The sequence below is a fragment of the Bos grunniens genome, chromosome 16 (assembly GCF_055505025.1).
Source record: "Bos grunniens cultivar Pamir isolate PY7600 chromosome 16, Bosgru_T2T1.0, whole genome shotgun sequence".
NCBI lineage: Eukaryota > Metazoa > Chordata > Mammalia > Artiodactyla > Bovidae > Bos > Bos grunniens.
This window is the reverse complement of record NC_141180.1, coordinates 46,897,332-46,906,917: the sequence shown is the minus strand read 5'-3', so window position 1 is coordinate 46,906,917 and position 9,586 is coordinate 46,897,332. Positions and strand designations below refer to the sequence as shown.

The following is a 9,586-nucleotide window of genomic DNA, read 5'->3' as shown; positions in this document are numbered from 1 at the left end:
TCTCTTATGCCTCCTGCATTGGCAGGCAGGTTCTTTACCACTAGAGCCATCTGGGAAGCACTATATAGGTGCACAAATATGTGTGTGTGTATGTGTGTGTGTGTGTGTGTGCACGCGCGTGCAACAATATCTGCAGCTTGAGGACATTATGCAAAGTGAAATAAGCTAGACAGAGAAAGACAAATGCTTCAAGGTATCACTTGTATGTGGAATCTGAAAAAAATTCTTTTAAATCAACTCATAGAAACAGAGAATAGAAAAGTGGTTGCATTGATCAAGGGCACAAACTTTCAGCTATCAGATAAAACCTGCGAGTCTAATGTAAAACATGGTGATTATAGTTGATAACATTGTAGAGTTGATAACTAAAATTTGCTAAAGAGAGGGACTTCTTTAGGCCGGTGTTCCCTCGGAGTGAGTTCGGGGCGTGTTCGCTGCTGCTCGCCCGGGCCGGCCGCAGCATGGCGGAGCAGGAGCTCGAGGCGCTGAGGAAGTAGAGGCTGGCTGAGCTGCAGGCGAAGCACGGGGATCCTGGCGATGCAGCACAATAGGAAGCAAAGCACAGGGAAGCAGAAATGAGAAACAGTATCTTAGCCCAAGTTCTGAATCAGTCAGCCCGGGCCCGGTTAAGTAACTTAGCACTTGTAAAGCCTGAGAAAACTAAAAAGTAGAGAATTACCTTATACAGATGGCACGGTATGGACAACTAAGTGGGAAGGTATCAGAACAAGGTTTAATAGAAATCCTCGAAAAAGTAAGCCAACAAACAGAAAAGAAAACAACAGTTACATTCAACAGAAGAAAAGTAATGGACTCTGATGAAGATGACGATTATCGAATTTGTCTAGAGACTGGAACTTAACGAAGTTCCAGTATTATCTAGGAGATAATACTTGGCAGAAGTTAAGATCTGGTGGTGTGTTTACTTTGTTTATTGTCTATATACCTTTTAAAAATAAACTTGTTATGCAAAATAGAAAAAAATTTGCTAAAATACTAGAACGTAGATGTTACCACCAAAAAAGAAGAATATATGAGATAGACGTGATGACAATTAAGTAGACGGAGGGCGGGAGGAGTCCGCTCACAATGCACATGTATATCATATTATCACAGTGTGTACCTTAAATGTCTTACAACTTTATTTTGTCAGTTATAACTCAATAAGCTGAAAAAATACATTTCATAATGAACCATACATTGTCTCAGGTTCTCACTTGGAGGATCAAAAATAACAACGAGCCGAACTACTACTTTCCCCCTACAGCTCTGTAAATAATTATATCAGTAAGGTTATATTTAGCTGCATAAAAATATTAACAGCAGCTTAAATGTATTAAAAGTGCATTTCTCTCACACACAAAATAAATCCTGATGTAGGTCGTTTAGTCTGCCATGGTGGCTCCACAGTCAGGGATGACCAGTCAATAGGCACCATGCTGTTTTATCATCCTCAGCACATCATTTCCAACCTCAAGGTGACTGCATCATTCAGAATGGCTGCTGGGGCACCAGTCACCATGCCTGCATCTTGGTATGATACAACAGGGTGCTCTTTAAGTAGCTTCCCTGGGACACATTCATCACACTTATTTCATGATCAGAACTTAATGAAATATCTTCCCCTTGATACAAGGAAAGCTGTGATTAATATATTTTCCTACAGGAGTACATTGCTATGTGAATAAAAATTGTAGAAGATGGAGAATAGATGTTGAATGGGAAATAAGCAGCCCCTGATGCAATGCTGAAGAAAGAAAGTTGCGTCAATACCTACTTCCGGACCAGAGCAGAAAGCACTTGGGATGGATCCTCTCAGTTTAGTAGATGTTGTCGAAGCACAGGCTCCTTCAGCATCCCAGGCGCACTCTCTCTAAAGTCTGGTTCATTAGAAAGAATGTGGAATAGGGACTGAGAAGGTTTTCGTTCCCTTCTGGCCTCCACTTGTTACAAGTGATGTGTCTTGGGCAAGTAACATGCCCTCTGACTGCATTTCCTTACTTGAAAATTGAGAATTTATATGATACCTTCCCTATGTATTTCCCAGGGATTATGTAAGGCAGTAAGTTAACATTTTTTGAGGATTCACTGTTCTCCAGTTTGTGGGCTGAATGCTCTATGTACAGTAGTTAATTTCATGGAAAGTTTGGACTCATACTCAAGATTGCCCTAAATATTGATGGTGTCTATTATGTGAAAAGTATTTGGACTCAGTGGTAAATAAGAGAGAGATGTCTCTGCCGTTCAGGGATTACATTCTTTCAGAGAGCCAGACATTAAGCAACACACTTACAGAATTTATTGCTCCATGACAAATATCCTCAAGTACCACGAAGGTAAAGTGCAGAGGCCAAACATGACTTATAGTGAAAAGTCAAGAAAGGCTTTCTTAGAAGGAATTGTTGTTGTTGTTTAGCCGTTTAATCGTGTCCAACTTTTGCGACCCCGTGGACTGTAGCCCAGGCTACAGTCTATGGGATTTCCCAGGCAAGAATACTGGAGTGGGTTGCCATTCCCTTCCTCAGGGGATCTTCCTGACCCAGGGATTGAACCCATGTCTCCTGCACTGGTGGGCAGGTTCTTCACAACTGAGCCACTTGGTAAACCCCTTGGAAGGAGACACAGAATTTATGCTGTATAAGGATTAGAAATTAGGCAAATTGGTGGAAGGTTTCCGAAAATGAAGTTTCCACATATGAAAAACTACAAATGTTAGAAATAAAAATGAAAATTTTCTCGTTCTAAGACAGAGCAAAGACTGTAAAGATCTGTATTTGGAAGGTGAGGCAGAAATGTTTTAAATTGCTTATTTCTCTTTTTTCCCCAAGTGTGTACACGTATACATTCTTATCCACATATGGGAGAAAATTGGGCTAAAAGTTGCATAACATTTAATTTAACTGTAATTACTTTTATTGACAAACTGAAATTCTTCAATCCCAGTCAATTCTGTCCTGCCAAATTCCCACTGAAGTTGAACTAATAAATGATCTGAGAAATAAACACCTTGTACATATCCCCCACACAGTTGGAAGTCTATGATGCTTGCTGGTGCTTTGTAAAATTGGAAGATATCCAGGAACAGCAGTCTCTGCAATTCTCTCTTACTCATGAAGCCAAGTCCTAGGAAACGCCTTTGTCAGAAAATATACTAGAGCTGCCATTTGGTAATTTTCATTATCAGCAAACTTCCATGGTTGGCTTGCCCAAAATTACTGCCTCAGCCAAAAAAAAAGGATGGTAAAAAAGGATAGAAGCTAAGTGGGAAGCCAACCAAAATACCAACATTCTTCATTTGCTGATGCTTTTATTGCCAGACTGGAGAGAAAATAACTGACCTTGAACTTTCTTTGAGGATTAAAAACTTCTCAAGGGCATGGTACAGGCCCTGGAACTGTCCATCAATATCTTTAAGACACTTGGTATCAAATCCTTTCAAGTGACTTTTCCCCGGTCTTCAATATCTAGTAAAAAACTTCATATATCTGATTTTACCTTCTCAGAGGTTAAGCTGTGCTCTGTCGCTTCAGTCATGTTGACTCTTTGCTACCCTGTGAATTATAACCTGCCAGCTCCTCTGTCCATGGGATTCTCCTGACAAGAATACTGAAGTGGATTGCCATGCCCTCCTCCAGAGGATCTTCCTGACGCAGGGATGGAATCCGAGTCTCTTAAATCTCCTACATTGGCAGGCAGGTTCTTTTATGACTAGTGCCACCTGGAAAGTCCCTGACATTAAGCTATCACCTTAATACCATCTTTTAGCTCTTTAACACACAGATCTGTTCCAGTGGCAAACTAAAGAATGAACAATTACAAGTTTAATTTCAGAACTTGAATTCTATCACTGGCAACAAATACTGTCAGTTGTTTTCCTTGAAGGCCCTGGTGTACTTTGTTGCTTTTAAATAAATAGTCCTTAAATATCCAAGTCTGAACAATATGGTTTGCCTATTTTCTGTCAGTTGTTCTTTCAGGTAAAAATAGTATTCAGTGAGAAAAGTGGGTAGATTGGCTCACAGTGAAACAATGACACTGGTGCTTTTCTGCAGGACAACTGTGAAATTCCATCGGAAGTACAGTATGTGTAGTTCCCATTTCTTCACAAGAAATATTATGGAAACATGTTTTCATGAGTCAACAAAATTAGCATGGTTTTACTGCTTTTTTATAGATATTCCTAAGGGAGCATGACCTTTCTTTTTCTGTGTGTGCTTGGGAGGGAAGGAGAGTGATTGCTGGGATGGTGTGGAGACACCACCTTGATTTATCCTAAGGTACCGGCAGTTTTGCCTACCATCACTGCAAATGTTGGCACAGTGAAAAAGGTGAATATATTATAGAACTTCCATAAAAATAATTTTGACCTCACAGACCTCCTGAAGGATTGTGGGGATCACTAGGCATCCATCAATCACACTCATCTTTTTAAGAAATTCAGTCTCATTTCTGTTTTTTAGGATAATTATAAGCTTTTAGAATTTGATTATTTATTTGTCAAATATCAAATTCCATACTGGCTTCCTTGGTGGCTCAATAGTAAAGAATCCGCCTGCATTGCAGGAGACACAGATTTGATCCCTGGGTCAGGAAGATCTCCTGCAGAAGGAAATAGCAACCCACTCCAGTAGTCTTACCTGGGAAATCCCATGGACAGAGGAACTGGGCAGGCTACAGTCCATGGGGTTGCAAAGTCAGACATGACTTAGCTACTGAACAACAACAACAACACAATTCCATACCATCTCCTGCTCTTAACCAATCTAGGTAAAACTAGAGAAAAATAGAGTTTGATTAGTTGTCTGATGCACACTATTTGAAATACATGGAAAAAAATAGGCGATATTCTAGTGGGAAAAATAAAACAAAAGCATGAGATTTGGAGCCTGAAAATCATGGTTTGAATTTAGTGGTAATGTGACCTCAAATAATTAACTTAACTTCCCCGAATATCTATTTACTCATCAGGTAGAGCAAGAACGAGAGTCATAACAATGCTCATAAATGGGGTCATACTAACTTCATATTGCATTTGTGTGAATTAATTGCAAAGAAAATAAAAAGCCTCATATGATGCCTGTTACTGACAAAACAGATCAGCTTCCTTTTCTTCCTCCTGACACTTTTGTCCTGCCCTTGTTTTCTTAAGACAAAAATGGGATTTGCGTTTTATCCCTCAGCAGACATCTTTTACAACTTCCATCTTCCGATGGATTAACAAGATATTTGTTAAGCACACATTATGTAAAAAGCAGTATTTTATGTGATGTGGAATGGCAAGGAAACATGGGCTTGAACTCAATGCATTTGCACATTACTATGCAAACTTATTAAATAGCTTAATTTCATAGGAAGACAGTATTTATAAAAATTATCTGAATTAAAGATATGAATAGTGTGTGGTCTTAAAGCTCCCAGGAAGTTTGCCCTCATTTCAACATGGTAAAATTAGGGAGACATATTTTGTTCTTTAACATTTGGACACAAACCTATTTTTCTCCAACACAAAAATGTCCAAGATTGGATAGGCTTATGTATATGCAGAATCAATTGACATATGAGACAACCATTTCACTGGAAAAATGAATAACTTACTCTTAGCTCCCACTAATTCTGTACATTGCATGGTTTCCATAGCTGCCAAGAAACTATGTGGATGGTCTACGTTTTTCTCCAAGTCTTGTGGGCTCTAAGATTGCTTGGGTTATGGCCTGTTTTTCTGGCCAAGGGGAACATGGTAATAATTATGGAATCCAGGTTTAATGTGAATGGGAGATTTGGGGTAAAGTTTACTCAATTTTCCCTCAAGAAATACACAGATTAAAATATTTTAAATTAGATTTTTGCTAAAGTTGGTGTATTTTAAATGGTAGGTAATCTTTTTAAATGGTTATGTGCTGGATTAAGAATGTGTGTGAGATTTAGAAAGCCTGCCTGCCCATCCACAGAGGATATGCGAAGCATATGGGAGGAAACTGAAACTCAATAGTCCTCGCAGAGTCCACTGGGTTCGGCCACTTGAGTGCTTTTCCTTATGTGGTCTGTAGTGTGGCCTTGTTATAACTCCCTCTGCATCACTCTCGGAGCAAGATCATTTATAAAAGGATGTGTACTGTAGATGAGTTTTATTTTAAGATGCAAAAGTTTTCCTTTCAGAGAAAGTCACTTTTGAGCTCATAATTCTCAAATGATACTGGAATTTTAACATAAATTTTGGATTTCTTTTTACAGCAGTCACATCCTTAGAGCAAAGAATTAAGTGGCAATGGATCTACCATTAATGAACATAGTAAAAAAAGTCCAAATTATAGATTAACTTCAGAATCAATTTTCTTTTCATTGTATCATGAAATATTTGATGCAAAAAGAAAATGATATGAATATATACACATGTGAAAATTTGCCAGTCTGTAAACTTGAGATTTGAGATCTGCAATTACTATATGTAAATTATACCTAGAAAGTAAGCATCATGGAATATAATAAATATCCAAACTATTAAGTATTATAATTGAACAAAAATTCTATTTTCAATACCCAACTTGAGCTATGACATTATCAGTACTGTGAAGGGTCTTTTCCTTGTTCTACATAAATGCATCCTTTTCTCTGCCTTCCAGGTCTCTCTACTGGATTCTATCTTTATTGTTTACTTTTAATTTTTTCTTATTTTAATACCATATAATTATACCAAACGGCATGGTTTACTTTTGTCTGGTTTTGAACTTCATGTAAATGACGCTGTCAAGCTCTTCGGCAACTTTTTTTTTTCTCTCTTAACATTGTGCTTTGAAATTTATCCATGTTGATTTATAGAGATATTATCCCAGGACTCAGAGAAAATGGAGTATTTCAATGCCGCATTGGATAAAGAAACCAGAGATTACTTCTCCTTTGGTCTTATACTTGTCAGTAATTATGTAACAATTTCTTTTGGGGAGGGCAGGAGGAACTTGATTTCTTTTGCCTTCAACTTCTAATATTACATGATTAATTTGGGAAAGATGGCAGGAGAAAATAGCCATTGTGTCTGAATTAACTAAATAATTGATCAGGAATGCTCTCAAAGGCTGTTACAAATTATCAGCTGACTCTTTTATATTTAAAAATTACTTACAACTAAACCACATATAAAAACATGTGAGATGCAAATTATGAAATAATAGAAAATATGTATTGGCTTCTGCCACCAGTTCCTGGCACAGAACTACTGTGACTCTTGTAATTTCCTAAGTGACAAAAGTACTGTTAGCATCTTGTTCTAATAATAGCATTTTGTTCTAATATCTTGTCTTTGACACTGATTCCTGACACCCTTTAGAAATCCTTGGAATTTCTTGGGTGATAGGGTGTCCTTTGTTCTAATGAGGCAACTCTGGGTGGGCTGCTGCATGGCTCGTGGATGAGAGTTGGTCACCAGAAAGACCAGGCCATGATTAGAAGCTTGGAATTTTCAGGCTTCCTACTCGCTTTCTTTTGAGAGGGGAAAAGGGCTGAAAATAGAGTCAGCGATGCGTCAGGCCTTGGCCATGAAGCCTCCACAAAATTCCAAAAGTTTGCAGAACTTCCAGGTTGGCGAAGAAATGTAAATGCTGGGAGCGACATGCCCAGAGAGGGCTTGGAAGCCCCGCACATCTTCTCACATTCAGGTCCTACACATCTCTTCCATCTGGATGTTCATCTGTATCCTTTAGCACATCCTTTCACAGTAAACTGGTAAATGTAAGGAAATGTTTCCCTGAGTTCTATGAGTTCCTTTAACAAATTCAAGAACCAGAAAAGGGCATCATGGAGACCCCCAGTTTATAGCCACGTAGGACAGAAGCTCCAGGAGTTGGTGATGGATGGGGAAGCCTGGCGTGCTGCAGTCCATGGGGTCGCAAAGAGTCGAACATGACTGAGCGACCGAACTGAACTGAGCACAGAAGTTACGGATAACCTGGGGACCTACCACTTGTGACTGGCATCTAACTTGAGATGTCGTGTAGTGCTGAGCCATGTTGGGGCCTGAGACAGAAGGAAAAATCAGTAATGCTGATCAGTCTTCATTTAAAGTGTTGAAATTTTATTCAAGATGCATTTGAAGGGACATTAATTTTGTTTTATATTATTCATCAAAATATTTAATATAAAATATTACTAATAAATATTATTTATCATTATCCCTTATATTTTAAGCTTCAGGCCAGTGCCTCACTTGCCTCACCCTAGTCCTGACTCTTTGGGACTCAATGCCATGTTGACAGTATTTAAAATTAAATGACAGAGGGAAGGTGGGTAGAGAAGTCAGAAAGAGAATACTCAGCAAAGGAGCCGGTAGGGTCAGGGCCAGTGAGTTGGAAAGAAAACAGGGAGAAGATGTCACAGGAGGTTCAAGGTGTTCAATGTTTACCGAGGAGATAGTCGTCAACCAGGTCTAATGCCCAGGAGAGAGCCAGTGACTGGCCTCAGAGGAATGGCGGACCAGGGGCTTTGTTTGGGTGGGGTTCTGGGGTGACGTAGGAGAATTCATTCAGAGAGTTGGGGTGGGCTGAGGAGAAATTAGAAGGTGAAGAACACAAGCATCATCAACAATTTCAAGGAACATTTTTCTCAAAGGGAGCAGAGAAATAAGAGTGGTAGCTTGAAGGGGAAACATAATCCACAGAGGGCTTTTTCTTTAAAGATAGGTGATGAGAAGGCATATTTACATGCCAGTAGGAGAGATCTCATGGGAAGAGTTGACTCATTGGAAAAGACTCTGATGCTGGGAGAGACTAGGGGCAGGAGGAGAAGGGGACGGCAGAGGATAAGATGGCTGGATGGCATCACTGACTCGATGGACGTGAGTCTGAGGAACTCTGGGAGTTGGTGATGGATAGGGAGGCCTGGCGTGCTGCGATTCATGGGGTCGCAAAGAGTCGGACACGACTGAGCAGCTGAACTGAACTGAACTGAGGAGCGATCTGGTAACAAGAAGATACTGATGGTGCAGGAGAGAGGCAGAGGTTTGTCTGAGCAGCCTCCTGGGGCAGACAAAGGTGTGTGTGCTGAGCACACATCAGGGAGTTGACCTGGAAAGGACAAGATGTTTACTTCTCTGGGATGGGAGAAAAGTCAGAATATGTGGATGCAGATGAGGTGGCTTGCCAAGTTATTAAGAATGTGAGGCTCTTCAGGTGTGATTGTCTCTGTGCTCTCGAAGATGTCTGAGGTGAGTCATCAGTTGGAAATGGGGGAAGGGCCTGGGAGATTTAAAGAGAAAGGAAAACATGTGAACTGCTCATTTTCGATAGTGAGGAAGTGGGTTTCTCTGGGCAGGATAACAGGCTGTGTTTTATCCATCTACTTTATAGAGCTCATCAAATTCAGCTATACTTCTGGTTATTCCAGATAAATAATATGTCATCTCTTCAAATAATAACAATTTACCATTTTCTCTTTTCTGTTTCATGACTTGTGAGCTTGGAGAGAACGTCTAGAGGAAGGTGATGGTGGACATCTTTGCTTTCCTTCTCATTTAATAGATATTATCTTTTCATCTTATGTTGCTAATTATGATATCATCTCTTGTTTAGAAATATATTTTATTTATTAAGAAATAATA

At 39.5% G+C, this 9,586-nt stretch overlaps 1 pseudogene; it reads left to right on the top strand.

Annotated features, from left to right (window-relative positions):
• The first annotated feature begins 426 nt into the window (after nucleotides 1-426).
• On the top strand, nucleotides 427-984 carry LOC147356760 (programmed cell death protein 5 pseudogene; annotated as a pseudogene).
• The last annotated feature ends 8,602 nt before the right edge of the window (nucleotides 985-9,586 follow it).